We start from the raw sequence: 16,219 nt of genomic DNA, 5'->3' as shown, positions 1-16,219 counted from the left end.
GGGAGGCCGCTGGGCTGCGCTGGGCTGCACTGGGCTGCACTGGGCTGCGCTGCAGGGTGGCCGGGCAGACGAGCGGGTGAGCGAGCGAGCGAGCGAGCAAGCGAGTGAGCGAGGTGCAGGGGGCGGGGGTGGCAAGCAGGCAGCTGCACGGGCGGGCTAGGGAAAGAGAGAGAGGGAGGGATGGAGGGATGGAGGAAGGGAGGGAGGGAAGGAGAGACCGGGTGTCGGAGCTGTTCCCACGGGGTGAGGAATTCCACCGACCCGGAGATGACCATTCCCCGTCATCGTCATGGGGACCACCAGCCACGTCTCAGGTGTCAGGTGTCGTCGTCGTGGGCTTGAGATTCAGGGAGGCCAAAGGGACAGACGCAACGCACGATCATCGACAAATGAGGACTCGGAAAGGAGGGCGCGTGGAGGCGGGTGACAGGGGTGGGGACGTTGGGGCAAGAAGGGCTGGTGGGGGTGGAGGGGCCGGCGGCGCTGGTACTGGTGTTTGCTGCTGCTGCTGCTGCTGCTGCTGCTGCCGCCACCGCCGCCGCCACCGGTGATGGGGGTGGCAAACTCTGGCGCTGTTGGTGACGGCGTCCCCCGGGGCCCCGGTGGAGACAGTGGACTCGGCGATGCCCATGCCCGTGCGCTGGCGCCGGCCTCAGTCCTGCTGCTGCTGCTGCTGCTGCTGCTGCTGCTGCTATCGCGGTGGTGGTGTGCTGGTGGTCCTGGGGCTTGGTGGCGGACTCGGTGCTGGTGGGGTCGCGGTGAGGGAGGGTGAAGGACTTCAGGGCCGTGGGCCATGCTACCCGTGCCGGTGTGCTGATGGTGGCCTCGGTGGTGGTGGTGACCGCGGAGGACTTCAGTCTGTTGGTGACTGCCCATGCTGGCCTGCTGGCGGTGGGCACGTCCTGCTGCTGCTGCTGCTGCTGCTGCTGCTGCTGCTGGTGCAACTGCTACTGGCATGGTGGTGGGTGGTCCTGGTGCTGGTGCTGGTGGTGGTGTGGGGATGGTGGTCCTGGGGGTTGGTGGTGGACCAAGTGCTGCGGGGGTCGTGGAGGCCGGGCGGGGGGGGGGTGGGGAGGGTACCTCCGTGTGCCCTTGGCGGTGATGCCCATGCTGCTGCGCCGCTGTTCGTGGACTCGACGTGCTGGTGACAGCCGTGGCGGTGGCGCTGTCCCTCGAGGCTGGGTGTGCTAGCGCCGGTGCTGGCTAAGGTGGATGGACCTGGTGCTCGCGATGACTTTAGCAGTGGGGAGTGGCCCGTGTTTGACGGGGACCGCGGCCAGGTCGCCATAGAGAGCATCCCGGGCTGCCATCGGGAGGATGTCGTGCTGTGAAACGGGGCTCCCTGGCGCGCTCTGAGGAGTGGCTGAGGGCCCCTCCAGAAGAGGGGTGGCAAGGTGGTTGGTGGTCGGTCGTCGTGCAAAGAGAGGAGGGTTTGGGGAGTGTGGGTAGGATGAGCCATTGAGGGAGGGAATGTGGAAAGCGTGGAGGTGGGCTGTGCCCGGGCGGGCGCGGGCGGTGCTTGGAAGCATTGCTTGAAGTGACGTGGGTGAGCGAAGCGCCGTCTGGGTCAGGGTCACGGAGAGAAAAAGGGCAAGGACAACGCGGGGCCGGGCAAGGGACCTGGGCCACTGCGGGCGGCAGGGGGCGGGCAGCCGGGTGGAGCGTGGCGGCCAGGGCGGCCAGGGGCTGAGAGAACAGACAAGTAGGCAGGGGGAAGCGGGGCGGGGCAGGAGGGCAGGGCCCCGGCGTGAGCACAGCTGGTTCAGGCTCAGGCCCTGTGGCTTGAGCGCGTGCGCGAGGAAGCGGGGGGCGCGCGCGGCCAAAAGGGGGCGGCGCGCTGCATGGGCCGGGAATCGAACCCGGGCCTCCCGCGTGGCAGGCGAGAATTCTACCACTGAACCACCCATGCACCGGTGGCGGCGGTCACCAGACGGCTTCCCCAGCGGCGCTCGTCGTCGTCCCGGCACCGCCAGTGGTGAGCACCCGCTGCGCGGGGGCGGGCGGTGGGCCCGCGCGGTCTGCAAGACAGGCTCCGCGCCCGTGCAGAGGCGCCGAGGGCTCGGGCTCGGGCTCGGGCTCGGGCTCGGGCTCGGGCTCGGGTTCGGGCTCGGGCCGGCGCGCGGCGCCCACGGTCCCAGCGAGGCCCCGAGGCGGACTAGGCTCACCCTGTGCCCTCTCCCTGGGGCGGGGCCGCCGCCAGACACTGTCCTGCCGGGGGGAGGAGCCTGGCCAAGCCTGACCCGCGCCCGATTCCCAGGCAGCGCGGGGCGTCTGTGGCCTGCGCAGCTCAGCGCGGACCTTCCCTTCCCTCCCGGCGCCCCCCCGAAGGCCCTTGGGCGGATGGCTCTCCGGCCCGTGCAGTGCGCGCCGGTGGGGGCCGGCTGGGGCCCGGAGCTCGGATTGTGTGCGCTCCCGGGGTGCCGCGGGGTGGGGGTGGGGGTGGGGGTGTGTGCGTGTGCGCGCGTGTGTGTGCGCGTGTGTGTGTGTCGGCGTCGGTGTCGGCGTCGGAGATGGGGGCCCGGTAGCGCCGCCCGGGGCCGCCGAGTAGCGCCCAAGCCAAGAGGCCAAAGACAGGCGTGTGAGCTCTGCCCGCAGCTCTCCGTCGGGGCCGGCTGGGCTGCGGTGGGGGTGAGGCCGGCAGGTGCGCTCGGGCCGAGCGGCCGCCGGCTGGCTGGCGGGCGGCGCGGTGAGGGAGCGCGCTGGCGTCCTGGAGTCCCGGCCCCGCAGCGGCTTCCCGCGCGGAGACGCGCGCCCTGGCGCCCGGGTCGGGGGCCCGTGGAGGCAGGGCTGCCTTGCGCTCAGGGCTCCCCGGAGCCACCACGGCGGGGTGGGCCGCACCCCGCCCCCCGCGCCAGGCCCAGCGAACGGGGCGGGGGTCCCGTCTCTGGCTGGCGCGCGGAGGGCTCGGCTGCCCGCGTGGCGGGCGTGTGGCCGTGGTGAGGCCTCCAGGTGGCCACGCCTCGTGGGCGCCCCGGGGCGGGGGCGGGGGCGGGGGCGGGGGCGGGGGCGGGGACGGGGGGTGGAGACCACGGGATGAATGGGGGCCGGCGGAAAGGACAGGCCGTCGGGACCCCGCGCTCCCGGCGGGCGGGCGGGCGGGCGGGCGGGCGGAGGTGTAGGGCGGGGCTGGGAGAGCGAGGAGGCGAGCGAGGCGCGCCCCTCAGCGGGCACAGGTGGGAGCGTGGCCCGGCCCGCGCGGGGCTGTCGGCATTTCGGCCCGCGGCTCGCCTGCAGGGGGCGGCGGCGGGAAGGAAGAGGGCAAACGGAGCCCCCGGAGAGCCGGGCAGGAGAGACGTGCCGCCGAGTTGCCGAGGCCCGCGGCCGCCGTGCGATGAGGAGGAGGGAGAGGCACGGGAGGTGGCGGGGGAGGGAGGGCGCGGGGGCGCCAAGCCTGCGGCCGGGAGGGCCGAGGCGCTGCAGCTGCGTGGGTCGGGTCCCGGGCCACGTGTGCCAGGGCGCCGCCAGCCCGCAGCGGCGTGTAAGGCGGGACAGACAGGGCGTCGTCCAGGCCCGGGTGCGGAGAGCCCGCGTTGGGCGGGCCAAAAGGTGGGCGTGTCAGGAGTGGGATTCGAACCCACGCCTCCAGGGGAGACTGCGACCTGAACGCAGCGCCTTAGACCGCTCGGCCATCCTGACGGCAGGCCTGGGCGCGCCGCCGCTCGCCTGGCTGGGACCCGGCGCCGACCCGGAGCTGGCTGGCGGCCGTGTGGGTGCGCGACGGACGGACGGACGGACGGGACTCGCGTCCCGGTCGACGAGGCCAACGGCCCGCCGACTGACTCTGCTGGCGCCGCCGCCCTCGTCGCGGTCCTCGCCGCCGCCCCCTCCCCCTCCCCCTCGCCCTCGGCCTCGCCCTCGCCCTTCCCGGGGCGCGCACCCTGCTGCCGGCGTCCGGCCCCCCGCCGCCCCCGCCGCCCGCCGCGGCCCATCCCCGGCGCGGGGCCTCCTGCTCGCCGTGTCGGGCGTCTTCTCCCGCCGCCATCCCCGTGCGGCTGGGCGGGGGCGGCGGCGGGTCCCGGTCCGGGGCCCGACGCTCCGAGTCGGGCCGGGGGACTGCTGTGCGCGCTGACGCGGCGGCCGGGGGGTCGGGCCGGCTGGGCCGTGGCCCGGGGCACGTGGCGGGCGCCTGGCAGGACGGGCGCGCGGGACGTCGAGGGCCCGGGTGGGCGCGGGCAGGCAGGCCGGCAGGCAGGCGGGCGGGCGGAGAGGGGTCGGGCGCCCGGGCGGCCGCCGCCGCCGTCCTCGTTAGTATAGTGGTGAGTATCCCCGCCTGTCACGCGGGAGACCGGGGTTCGATTCCCCGACGGGGAGGCGAGACACGCCCTCTTTTGGTCGCGGGCGCCGCCGCCGCGCTGCTGCCCAAACGTACGCCTCCTTCTCCTCCTCCTCCTCCTTCTCCTCCCTCGTGCCTCCGCCCGGCCCCGTGCGGCCAGAGGCGCGGGGCGACCGCGGGGGCCCGTCCTGCCCGCCGTCGACCCGACCCCCCGCACCCCCTGCCCTTCCTCGTCGGCCCTGGCGCCCTGGCGCCCTGGCGCGTGCGGGCTCGGCCCAGCCCAGCCGGGACCTCCTGACGGGAGGCTGGCCGCCACGGGCTCCTCGCTCACGCGACGGACAGCTGCCCGGCTGCCGGGCTTCCCGTGGAGGTGGCCGTGGGGGCCGGGCCGACCGTGCGGGCGGGGCGGGGCGGGGCGGGGCGGGGAGCGGGTGGCGGGAGGGAAGCGCGCGCCGGGGGCAAGGGGCGGGGCTCCCCGGCGGGCAGCCGAGGTCCCCGGAGCCGCAGGGCGGCGAGAGCGCCCCCCAGAGGCGGGCGGCGGAGGCGGCGGCGGCGGGCGGTCGTGCGTGCGGAGCAGCAAGGAAGGGCTGCGTGGGGCTGGCGCGGGTGGGGCGCAGAGCCGCGGACGGCCGGCACGTCGGGGCAGGGCTGCGGCAGGCGGCGGAGGCGGTGGCGAGAGGGCGAGGAGGCGCTGGTGCGGAGCCTGGGCCGGCGTCCGGGGGCGGCCCGGGCTGTGCAGCGTTGGTGGTATAGTGGTGAGCATAGCTGCCTTCCAAGCAGTTGACCCGGGTTCGATTCCCGGCCAACGCAGCTGGCCAACGTTTTGCGCGGCTCCCGGTGCTCAGGCCCGATGGGAGCCGGGAGCCGGGAGCCGGGAGCCGGGCGCGACGCTGAGTGCGTGTGTGTGTATGTGTGTGAGAGAGGAGGAGGAGGAGGCGTGCTGCGTTTTGACGGCGCGGCGGGCGGGCGGGCGGGCGGGCGGTCCGGCCAGGTGGCTCGGCGGGGCCGGCGGGCGGCTGCGCGTGGCCCGGCGGGGGTCCTGGAGGCCAAGCAGAGGCGAGTGGGCGGTAGGGAGGGAGGCGCCGGGTCCAGGGCGCACGGGCCAGGCGCGCAGCCTGACGCTCCCTGGTGGTCTAGTGGTTAGGATTCGGCGCTCTCACCGCCGCGGCCCGGGTTCGATTCCCGGTCAGGGAAGCCTTTCTTCTTCCTCTCGCAAGCCTGGCCTGGCCCATGCCTAGCGACCGACCTCCGCGGCGCGCCGCCGCCGCGCACCCCTTTTAGCGCAAGCTCGCTCGTGCGTCTCCCTGGCCCCGACCGAGGCTGCGCGTGCGCACGAGGCCACCCGCCCCGTCGAGCCCAAGGCAAGGCTTGCAGAGCGGTGCCCTGGCGGGCTCCGTCGGGCCGGCCCAAGCCTTTTGGCCTCGCTGGCTGGCTGGCTGGCTGGCTGGGCGGCCGGCAGGTGGGCCGACTGGAGGTCTCGGCGTCTCGCGGGGCCGCCTCCCCCGGACGCTCGCCTGGCTCCCCGTCTCGCTCCGCCCCAGGCCCGACAGGCCGGGACGCCGTCCGACCCCAGCCGAGGCCACCCACAGGCCGGGCGCCTCGGGCCTCCGTGGGTGCTTGGACTCTCCCGCAGCACCACTGCCGCCGGGAGAAAGGTCGTGGCGGCTCGCAGCCCCCCGCCCCCAGCCCCCCGCTGGCTCCTTGGTGAGGTGCTACTTGGCGGCGGCCGCGCTGGGGGGATGTGGGGACGGCGGGCCGAGGCGGAGGGGGCCGGTTGTGGGGAGGGTGAGCCACCTGTCTCTCTCTGAGTCGGGGGTCACTTGCTGGAGCCCCCGGTGCCTTCTCTCGGCCGGCCGTCGGCCCGGCAACCGCCAGCGATGGAGCTGCACGTGGGTGGTGGTCTTGGGCGGGGATGAGAGCAGAGCGCCGGCCCCCGCCGGCCCCCGCCGCCCCCGCCCGGGCAGGCGGTGGTTGGAAAGCGGTTGTGGGCGTCTCCCGGTGGCCGGACCACCAGGCAGTGGAGGCCAGAGAGCAGGGAGATAGATGCAGGAGGCCAGTGGGGCTAACCCGCGGGCCGGGCAGGTGGGAGGCGGCGGAGGCACCCCGGGGACAGACGGGGTGCCCTTGGAGGCCCCGGGTCAGTCCAACTGCACGACCGCTACCCCGAATCCTGGGGCAGAGGGGCAGGCGTGTTCCCCGACACAGCTTCCTCCACCCCGGCCCCCGGCCGCCGGCCCGGCCCCGGCCCCAGCCCCACGTGGCCGGCCCCCCAGCTGGATGCCGCTCGGAAGGGGCTCCCCTTGGCGCCTTAGCGCCCCCCCCCCCAGGCAGGAGAGCCTGCAGCCCTGTCTCCGCCCGGGTGCGGGTCTCCTGGCGCCGCTGCTCCTGCAGGTGAACCGCAGCGCCCGGCCTCCTTCCTGCCAACGCTTGCACGGCCGCCCTCCAAGGCTTTGCTGTGTGTCCAGAGACTGTCTCCGTCGGAGGCGCAGAGGCCGGCCCGCGCTCTGCGTGAGCCTTCCGGGGCTCGCTGGCTGGATTTGGACACCGTCCGGCCGGCGGTGGAGAGGAGCGCCTGTGGGCCTCCGGGTGCTTCCCGTCAGCACGGGCAGTTCCCTCAGCGCCCTCGCCTCTCCCTCTGGCTGTATGGGTGGGGGTGGGGGTGCGGGGAGTCCGCGACGGTGGGGGATAGCGCTGGACGAAGGTGTTCTCCCCCGCGCGTCGCCTCGCACGGGGGTCAGGGCACAGGCGCAAAGCGTCCCGGAAAGAGGGCAGGGCCAGGAGCGGCCCGAGCCGGGCAGTGGGAGAAGGAGTCCCGGGTGTGTGCGTGGAGTGAGGGCCCGGGAGGTGTGGCGCCGGCGGGCACTGGCCGAGAGTGGGGCTGGCCACTGAGGCAGGGCACCCTGCCCGGCGCCTCGCCTGCACCTGTGCACCTGTGCGGGCGGGCGAGCTGTGAGGTAGGGGAGGGGACACGCTGGGCGTGTGCCTGAGGAGCCTGTGGGAGACCGGGACTGCGGGCATTGAGTGTAGGACGTGGGTGTGGGGTCCAAGGGGTCGGTGGTAGATGGAGGGTTTGAGCCTGGAGGCTGGAAGGAGCAGCACGTGGCACGTGGGGGTGGGTGTCGATGGGGAGTCGTCCCGGTGCCAGAGGGCTGGGAGACCCCGTGGTGGCGGTGGACGGCGGGCGGGAGAGGTGCCGGGAGGCCGCTGGGCTGCGCTGGGCTGCACTGGGCTGCGCTGCAGGGTGGCCGGGCAGACGAGCGGGTGAGCGAGCGAGCGAGCGAGCAAGCGAGTGAGCGAGGTGCAGGGGGCGGGGGTGGCAAGCAGGCAGCTGCACGGGCGGGCTAGGGAAAGAGAGAGAGGGAGGGATGGAGGGATGGAGGAAGGGAGGGAGGGAAGGAGAGACCGGGTGTCGGAGCTGTTCCCACGGGGTGAGGAATTCCACCGACCCGGAGATGACCATTCCCCGTCATCGTCATGGGGACCACCAGCCACGTCTCAGGTGTCAGGTGTCGTCGTCGTGGGCTTGAGATTCAGGGAGGCCAAAGGGACAGACGCAACGCACGATCATCGACAAATGAGGACTCGGAAAGGAGGGCGCGTGGAGGCGGGTGACAGGGGTGGGGACGTTGGGGCAAGAAGGGCTGGTGGGGGTGGAGGGGCCGGCGGCGCTGGTACTGGTGTTTGCTGCTGCTGCTGCTGCTGCTGCTGCTGCCGCCACCGCCGCCGCCACCGGTGATGGGGGTGGCAAACTCTGGCGCTGTTGGTGACGGCGTCCCCCGGGGCCCCGGTGGAGACAGTGGACTCGGCGATGCCCATGCCCGTGCGCTGGCGCCGGCCTCAGTCCTGCTGCTGCTGCTGCTGCTGCTGCTGCTGCTGCTGCTGCTATCGCGGTGGTGGTGTGCTGGTGGTCCTGGGGCTTGGTGGCGGACTCGGTGCTGGTGGGGTCGCGGTGAGGGAGGGTGAAGGACTTCAGGGCCGTGGGCCATGCTACCCGTGCCGGTGTGCTGATGGTGGCCTCGGTGGTGGTGGTGACCGCGGAGGACTTCAGTCTGTTGGTGACTGCCCATGCTGGCCTGCTGGCGGTGGGCACGTCCTGCTGCTGCTGCTGCTGCTGCTGCTGCTGCTGGTGCAACTGCTACTGGCATGGTGGTGGGTGGTCCTGGTGCTGGTGCTGGTGGTGGTGTGGGGATGGTGGTCCTGGGGGTTGGTGGTGGACCAAGTGCTGCGGGGGTCGTGGAGGCCGGGCGGGGGGGGGGTGGGGAGGGTACCTCCGTGTGCCCTTGGCGGTGATGCCCATGCTGCTGCGCCGCTGTTCGTGGACTCGACGTGCTGGTGACAGCCGTGGCGGTGGCGCTGTCCCTCGAGGCTGGGTGTGCTAGCGCCGGTGCTGGCTAAGGTGGATGGACCTGGTGCTCGCGATGACTTTAGCAGTGGGGAGTGGCCCGTGTTTGACGGGGACCGCGGCCAGGTCGCCATAGAGAGCATCCCGGGCTGCCATCGGGAGGATGTCGTGCTGTGAAACGGGGCTCCCTGGCGCGCTCTGAGGAGTGGCTGAGGGCCCCTCCAGAAGAGGGGTGGCAAGGTGGTTGGTGGTCGGTCGTCGTGCAAAGAGAGGAGGGTTTGGGGAGTGTGGGTAGGATGAGCCATTGAGGGAGGGAATGTGGAAAGCGTGGAGGTGGGCTGTGCCCGGGCGGGCGCGGGCGGTGCTTGGAAGCATTGCTTGAAGTGACGTGGGTGAGCGAAGCGCCGTCTGGGTCAGGGTCACGGAGAGAAAAAGGGCAAGGACAACGCGGGGCCGGGCAAGGGACCTGGGCCACTGCGGGCGGCAGGGGGCGGGCAGCCGGGTGGAGCGTGGCGGCCAGGGCGGCCAGGGGCTGAGAGAACAGACAAGTAGGCAGGGGGAAGCGGGGCGGGGCAGGAGGGCAGGGCCCCGGCGTGAGCACAGCTGGTTCAGGCTCAGGCCCTGTGGCTTGAGCGCGTGCGCGAGGAAGCGGGGGGCGCGCGCGGCCAAAAGGGGGCGGCGCGCTGCATGGGCCGGGAATCGAACCCGGGCCTCCCGCGTGGCAGGCGAGAATTCTACCACTGAACCACCCATGCACCGGTGGCGGCGGTCACCAGACGGCTTCCCCAGCGGCGCTCGTCGTCGTCCCGGCACCGCCAGTGGTGAGCACCCGCTGCGCGGGGGCGGGCGGTGGGCCCGCGCGGTCTGCAAGACAGGCTCCGCGCCCGTGCAGAGGCGCCGAGGGCTCGGGCTCGGGCTCGGGCTCGGGCTCGGGCTCGGGCTCGGGTTCGGGCTCGGGCCGGCGCGCGGCGCCCACGGTCCCAGCGAGGCCCCGAGGCGGACTAGGCTCACCCTGTGCCCTCTCCCTGGGGCGGGGCCGCCGCCAGACACTGTCCTGCCGGGGGGAGGAGCCTGGCCAAGCCTGACCCGCGCCCGATTCCCAGGCAGCGCGGGGCGTCTGTGGCCTGCGCAGCTCAGCGCGGACCTTCCCTTCCCTCCCGGCGCCCCCCCGAAGGCCCTTGGGCGGATGGCTCTCCGGCCCGTGCAGTGCGCGCCGGTGGGGGCCGGCTGGGGCCCGGAGCTCGGATTGTGTGCGCTCCCGGGGTGCCGCGGGGTGGGGGTGGGGGTGGGGGTGTGTGCGTGTGCGCGCGTGTGTGTGCGCGTGTGTGTGTGTCGGCGTCGGTGTCGGCGTCGGAGATGGGGGCCCGGTAGCGCCGCCCGGGGCCGCCGAGTAGCGCCCAAGCCAAGAGGCCAAAGACAGGCGTGTGAGCTCTGCCCGCAGCTCTCCGTCGGGGCCGGCTGGGCTGCGGTGGGGGTGAGGCCGGCAGGTGCGCTCGGGCCGAGCGGCCGCCGGCTGGCTGGCGGGCGGCGCGGTGAGGGAGCGCGCTGGCGTCCTGGAGTCCCGGCCCCGCAGCGGCTTCCCGCGCGGAGACGCGCGCCCTGGCGCCCGGGTCGGGGGCCCGTGGAGGCAGGGCTGCCTTGCGCTCAGGGCTCCCCGGAGCCACCACGGCGGGGTGGGCCGCACCCCGCCCCCCGCGCCAGGCCCAGCGAACGGGGCGGGGGTCCCGTCTCTGGCTGGCGCGCGGAGGGCTCGGCTGCCCGCGTGGCGGGCGTGTGGCCGTGGTGAGGCCTCCAGGTGGCCACGCCTCGTGGGCGCCCCGGGGCGGGGGCGGGGGCGGGGGCGGGGGCGGGGACGGGGGGTGGAGACCACGGGATGAATGGGGGCCGGCGGAAAGGACAGGCCGTCGGGACCCCGCGCTCCCGGCGGGCGGGCGGGCGGGCGGGCGGGCGGAGGTGTAGGGCGGGGCTGGGAGAGCGAGGAGGCGAGCGAGGCGCGCCCCTCAGCGGGCACAGGTGGGAGCGTGGCCCGGCCCGCGCGGGGCTGTCGGCATTTCGGCCCGCGGCTCGCCTGCAGGGGGCGGCGGCGGGAAGGAAGAGGGCAAACGGAGCCCCCGGAGAGCCGGGCAGGAGAGACGTGCCGCCGAGTTGCCGAGGCCCGCGGCCGCCGTGCGATGAGGAGGAGGGAGAGGCACGGGAGGTGGCGGGGGAGGGAGGGCGCGGGGGCGCCAAGCCTGCGGCCGGGAGGGCCGAGGCGCTGCAGCTGCGTGGGTCGGGTCCCGGGCCACGTGTGCCAGGGCGCCGCCAGCCCGCAGCGGCGTGTAAGGCGGGACAGACAGGGCGTCGTCCAGGCCCGGGTGCGGAGAGCCCGCGTTGGGCGGGCCAAAAGGTGGGCGTGTCAGGAGTGGGATTCGAACCCACGCCTCCAGGGGAGACTGCGACCTGAACGCAGCGCCTTAGACCGCTCGGCCATCCTGACGGCAGGCCTGGGCGCGCCGCCGCTCGCCTGGCTGGGACCCGGCGCCGACCCGGAGCTGGCTGGCGGCCGTGTGGGTGCGCGACGGACGGACGGACGGACGGGACTCGCGTCCCGGTCGACGAGGCCAACGGCCCGCCGACTGACTCTGCTGGCGCCGCCGCCCTCGTCGCGGTCCTCGCCGCCGCCCCCTCCCCCTCCCCCTCGCCCTCGCCCTCGCCCTCGCCCTTCCCGGGGCGCGCACCCTGCTGCCGGCGTCCGGCCCCCCGCCGCCCCCGCCGCCCGCCGCGGCCCATCCCCGGCGCGGGGCCTCCTGCTCGCCGTGTCGGGCGTCTTCTCCCGCCGCCATCCCCGTGCGGCTGGGCGGGGGCGGCGGCGGGTCCCGGTCCGGGGCCCGACGCTCCGAGTCGGGCCGGGGGACTGCTGTGCGCGCTGACGCGGCGGCCGGGGGGTCGGGCCGGCTGGGCCGTGGCCCGGGGCACGTGGCGGGCGCCTGGCAGGACGGGCGCGCGGGACGTCGAGGGCCCGGGTGGGCGCGGGCAGGCAGGCCGGCAGGCAGGCGGGCGGGCGGAGAGGGGTCGGGCGCCCGGGCGGCCGCCGCCGCCGTCCTCGTTAGTATAGTGGTGAGTATCCCCGCCTGTCACGCGGGAGACCGGGGTTCGATTCCCCGACGGGGAGGCGAGACACGCCCTCTTTTGGTCGCGGGCGCCGCCGCCGCGCTGCTGCCCAAACGTACGCCTCCTTCTCCTCCTCCTCCTCCTTCTCCTCCCTCGTGCCTCCGCCCGGCCCCGTGCGGCCAGAGGCGCGGGGCGACCGCGGGGGCCCGTCCTGCCCGCCGTCGACCCGACCCCCCGCACCCCCTGCCCTTCCTCGTCGGCCCTGGCGCCCTGGCGCCCTGGCGCGTGCGGGCTCGGCCCAGCCCAGCCGGGACCTCCTGACGGGAGGCTGGCCGCCACGGGCTCCTCGCTCACGCGACGGACAGCTGCCCGGCTGCCGGGCTTCCCGTGGAGGTGGCCGTGGGGGCCGGGCCGACCGTGCGGGCGGGGCGGGGCGGGGCGGGGCGGGGAGCGGGTGGCGGGAGGGAAGCGCGCGCCGGGGGCAAGGGGCGGGGCTCCCCGGCGGGCAGCCGAGGTCCCCGGAGCCGCAGGGCGGCGAGAGCGCCCCCCAGAGGCGGGCGGCGGAGGCGGCGGCGGCGGGCGGTCGTGCGTGCGGAGCAGCAAGGAAGGGCTGCGTGGGGCTGGCGCGGGTGGGGCGCAGAGCCGCGGACGGCCGGCACGTCGGGGCAGGGCTGCGGCAGGCGGCGGAGGCGGTGGCGAGAGGGCGAGGAGGCGCTGGTGCGGAGCCTGGGCCGGCGTCCGGGGGCGGCCCGGGCTGTGCAGCGTTGGTGGTATAGTGGTGAGCATAGCTGCCTTCCAAGCAGTTGACCCGGGTTCGATTCCCGGCCAACGCAGCTGGCCAACGTTTTGCGCGGCTCCCGGTGCTCAGGCCCGATGGGAGCCGGGAGCCGGGAGCCGGGAGCCGGGCGCGACGCTGAGTGCGTGTGTGTGTATGTGTGTGAGAGAGGAGGAGGAGGAGGCGTGCTGCGTTTTGACGGCGCGGCGGGCGGGCGGGCGGGCGGTCCGGCCAGGTGGCTCGGCGGGGCCGGCGGGCGGCTGCGCGTGGCCCGGCGGGGGTCCTGGAGGCCAAGCAGAGGCGAGTGGGCGGTAGGGAGGGAGGCGCCGGGTCCAGGGCGCACGGGCCAGGCGCGCAGCCTGACGCTCCCTGGTGGTCTAGTGGTTAGGATTCGGCGCTCTCACCGCCGCGGCCCGGGTTCGATTCCCGGTCAGGGAAGCCTTTCTTCTTCCTCTCGCAAGCCTGGCCTGGCCCATGCCTAGCGACCGACCTCCGCGGCGCGCCGCCGCCGCGCACCCCTTTTAGCGCAAGCTCGCTCGTGCGTCTCCCTGGCCCCGACCGAGGCTGCGCGTGCGCACGAGGCCACCCGCCCCGTCGAGCCCAAGGCAAGGCTTGCAGAGCGGTGCCCTGGCGGGCTCCGTCGGGCCGGCCCAAGCCTTTTGGCCTCGCTGGCTGGCTGGCTGGCTGGCTGGGCGGCCGGCAGGTGGGCCGACTGGAGGTCTCGGCGTCTCGCGGGGCCGCCTCCCCCGGACGCTCGCCTGGCTCCCCGTCTCGCTCCGCCCCAGGCCCGACAGGCCGGGACGCCGTCCGACCCCAGCCGAGGCCACCCACAGGCCGGGCGCCTCGGGCCTCCGTGGGTGCTTGGACTCTCCCGCAGCACCACTGCCGCCGGGAGAAAGGTCGTGGCGGCTCGCAGCCCCCCGCCCCCAGCCCCCCGCTGGCTCCTTGGTGAGGTGCTACTTGGCGGCGGCCGCGCTGGGGGGATGTGGGGACGGCGGGCCGAGGCGGAGGGGGCCGGTTGTGGGGAGGGTGAGCCACCTGTCTCTCTCTGAGTCGGGGGTCACTTGCTGGAGCCCCCGGTGCCTTCTCTCGGCCGGCCGTCGGCCCGGCAACCGCCAGCGATGGAGCTGCACGTGGGTGGTGGTCTTGGGCGGGGATGAGAGCAGAGCGCCGGCCCCCGCCGGCCCCCGCCGCCCCCGCCCGGGCAGGCGGTGGTTGGAAAGCGGTTGTGGGCGTCTCCCGGTGGCCGGACCACCAGGCAGTGGAGGCCAGAGAGCAGGGAGATAGATGCAGGAGGCCAGTGGGGCTAACCCGCGGGCCGGGCAGGTGGGAGGCGGCGGAGGCACCCCGGGGACAGACGGGGTGCCCTTGGAGGCCCCGGGTCAGTCCAACTGCACGACCGCTACCCCGAATCCTGGGGCAGAGGGGCAGGCGTGTTCCCCGACACAGCTTCCTCCACCCCGGCCCCCGGCCGCCGGCCCGGCCCCGGCCCCAGCCCCACGTGGCCGGCCCCCCAGCTGGATGCCGCTCGGAAGGGGCTCCCCTTGGCGCCTTAGCGCCCCCCCCCCAGGCAGGAGAGCCTGCAGCCCTGTCTCCGCCCGGGTGCGGGTCTCCTGGCGCCGCTGCTCCTGCAGGTGAACCGCAGCGCCCGGCCTCCTTCCTGCCAACGCTTGCACGGCCGCCCTCCAAGGCTTTGCTGTGTGTCCAGAGACTGTCTCCGTCGGAGGCGCAGAGGCCGGCCCGCGCTCTGCGTGAGCCTTCCGGGGCTCGCTGGCTGGATTTGGACACCGTCCGGCCGGCGGTGGAGAGGAGCGCCTGTGGGCCTCCGGGTGCTTCCCGTCAGCACGGGCAGTTCCCTCAGCGCCCTCGCCTCTCCCTCTGGCTGTATGGGTGGGGGTGGGGGTGCGGGGAGTCCGCGACGGTGGGGGATAGCGCTGGACGAAGGTGTTCTCCCCCGCGCGTCGCCTCGCACGGGGGTCAGGGCACAGGCGCAAAGCGTCCCGGAAAGAGGGCAGGGCCAGGAGCGGCCCGAGCCGGGCAGTGGGAGAAGGAGTCCCGGGTGTGTGCGTGGAGTGAGGGCCCGGGAGGTGTGGCGCCGGCGGGCACTGGCCGAGAGTGGGGCTGGCCACTGAGGCAGGGCACCCTGCCCGGCGCCTCGCCTGCACCTGTGCACCTGTGCGGGCGGGCGAGCTGTGAGGTAGGGGAGGGGACACGCTGGGCGTGTGCCTGAGGAGCCTGTGGGAGACCGGGACTGCGGGCATTGAGTGTAGGACGTGGGTGTGGGGTCCAAGGGGTCGGTGGTAGATGGAGGGTTTGAGCCTGGAGGCTGGAAGGAGCAGCACGTGGCACGTGGGGGTGGGTGTCGATGGGGAGTCGTCCCGGTGCCAGAGGGCTGGGAGACCCCGTGGTGGCGGTGGACGGCGGGCGGGAGAGGTGCCGGGAGGCCGCTGGGCTGCGCTGGGCTGCACTGGGCTGCACTGGGCTGCGCTGCAGGGTGGCCGGGCAGACGAGCGGGTGAGCGAGCGAGCGAGCGAGCAAGCGAGTGAGCGAGGTGCAGGGGGCGGGGGTGGCAAGCAGGCAGCTGCACGGGCGGGCTAGGGAAAGAGAGAGAGGGAGGGATGGAGGGATGGAGGAAGGGAGGGAGGGAAGGAGAGACCGGGTGTCGGAGCTGTTCCCACGGGGTGAGGAATTCCACCGACCCGGAGATGACCATTCCCCGTCATCGTCATGGGGACCACCAGCCACGTCTCAGGTGTCAGGTGTCGTCGTCGTGGGCTTGAGATTCAGGGAGGCCAAAGGGACAGACGCAACGCACGATCATCGACAAATGAGGACTCGGAAAGGAGGGCGCGTGGAGGCGGGTGACAGGGGTGGGGACGTTGGGGCAAGAAGGGCTGGTGGGGGTGGAGGGGCCGGCGGCGCTGGTACTGGTGTTTGCTGCTGCTGCTGCTGCTGCTGCTGCTGCCGCCACCGCCGCCGCCACCGGTGATGGGGGTGGCAAACTCTGGCGCTGTTGGTGACGGCGTCCCCCGGGGCCCCGGTGGAGACAGTGGACTCGGCGATGCCCATGCCCGTGCGCTGGCGCCGGCCTCAGTCCTGCTGCTGCTGCTGCTGCTGCTGCTGCTGCTGCTGCTATCGCGGTGGTGGTGTGCTGGTGGTCCTGGGGCTTGGTGGCGGACTCGGTGCTGGTGGGGTCGCGGTGAGGGAGGGTGAAGGACTTCAGGGCCGTGGGCCATGCTACCCGTGCCGGTGTGCTGATGGTGGCCTCGGTGGTGGTGGTGACCGCGGAGGACTTCAGTCTGTTGGTGACTGCCCATGCTGGCCTGCTGGCGGTGGGCACGTCTGCTGCTGCTGCTGCTGCTGCTGCTGCTGCTGCTGCTGGTGCAACTGCTACTGGCATGGTGGTGGGTGGTCCTGGTGCTGGTGCTGGTGGTGGTGTGGGGATGGTGGTCCTGGGGGTTGGTGGTGGACCAAGTGCTGCGGGGGTCGTGGAGGCCGGGCGGGGGGGGGGGTGGGGAGGGTACCTCCGTGTGCCCTTGGCGGTGATGCCCATGCTGCTGCGCCGCTGTTCGTGGACTCGACGTGCTGGTGACAGCCGTGGCGGTGGCGCTGTCCCTCGAGGCTGGGTGTGCTAGCGCCGGTGCTGGCTAAGGTGGATGGACCTGGTGCTCGCGATGACTTTAGCAGTGGGGAGTGGCCCGTGTTTGACGGGGACCGCGGCCAGGTCGCCATAGAGAGC

At 74.5% G+C, this 16,219-nt stretch overlaps 10 non-coding genes across 10 annotated transcripts; 6 read left to right on the top strand and 4 right to left on the bottom strand.

Annotated features, from left to right (window-relative positions):
* Positions 1-1,838: 1,838 nt before the first annotated feature.
* TRNAG-GCC (transfer RNA glycine (anticodon GCC)) lies at positions 1,839-1,909 on the bottom strand. The gene has a single exon. It is a non-coding gene; the product is annotated as a tRNA-Gly (tRNA).
* Positions 1,910-3,553: 1,644 nt separating this feature from the next.
* Positions 3,554-3,636, bottom strand: TRNAL-CAG (transfer RNA leucine (anticodon CAG)). The gene has a single exon. It is a non-coding gene; the product is annotated as a tRNA-Leu (tRNA).
* A 603-nt stretch (positions 3,637-4,239) lies between these two features.
* TRNAD-GUC (transfer RNA aspartic acid (anticodon GUC)) lies at positions 4,240-4,311 on the top strand. The gene has a single exon. It is a non-coding gene; the product is annotated as a tRNA-Asp (tRNA).
* Positions 4,312-5,011: 700 nt separating this feature from the next.
* Positions 5,012-5,083, top strand: TRNAG-UCC (transfer RNA glycine (anticodon UCC)). The gene has a single exon. It is a non-coding gene; the product is annotated as a tRNA-Gly (tRNA).
* Positions 5,084-5,395: 312 nt separating this feature from the next.
* Positions 5,396-5,467, top strand: TRNAE-CUC (transfer RNA glutamic acid (anticodon CUC)). The gene has a single exon. It is a non-coding gene; the product is annotated as a tRNA-Glu (tRNA).
* Positions 5,468-9,299: 3,832 nt separating this feature from the next.
* On the bottom strand, positions 9,300-9,370 carry TRNAG-GCC (transfer RNA glycine (anticodon GCC)). The gene has a single exon. It is a non-coding gene; the product is annotated as a tRNA-Gly (tRNA).
* Positions 9,371-11,008: 1,638 nt separating this feature from the next.
* On the bottom strand, positions 11,009-11,091 carry TRNAL-CAG (transfer RNA leucine (anticodon CAG)). Its single transcript has one exon. It is a non-coding gene; the product is annotated as a tRNA-Leu (tRNA).
* A 603-nt stretch (positions 11,092-11,694) lies between these two features.
* TRNAD-GUC (transfer RNA aspartic acid (anticodon GUC)) lies at positions 11,695-11,766 on the top strand. The gene has a single exon. It is a non-coding gene; the product is annotated as a tRNA-Asp (tRNA).
* Positions 11,767-12,466: 700 nt separating this feature from the next.
* Positions 12,467-12,538, top strand: TRNAG-UCC (transfer RNA glycine (anticodon UCC)). Its single transcript has one exon. It is a non-coding gene; the product is annotated as a tRNA-Gly (tRNA).
* A 308-nt stretch (positions 12,539-12,846) lies between these two features.
* TRNAE-CUC (transfer RNA glutamic acid (anticodon CUC)) lies at positions 12,847-12,918 on the top strand. Its single transcript has one exon. It is a non-coding gene; the product is annotated as a tRNA-Glu (tRNA).
* The last annotated feature ends 3,301 nt before the right edge of the window (positions 12,919-16,219 follow it).

Source organism: Vulpes vulpes, chromosome 5 (assembly GCF_048418805.1).
Source record: "Vulpes vulpes isolate BD-2025 chromosome 5, VulVul3, whole genome shotgun sequence".
NCBI classification, from domain to species: Eukaryota; Metazoa; Chordata; class Mammalia; order Carnivora; family Canidae; genus Vulpes; species Vulpes vulpes.
Note: the sequence above shows the minus strand (reverse complement) of the source record. Positions and strands in the feature narration are given on the sequence as shown.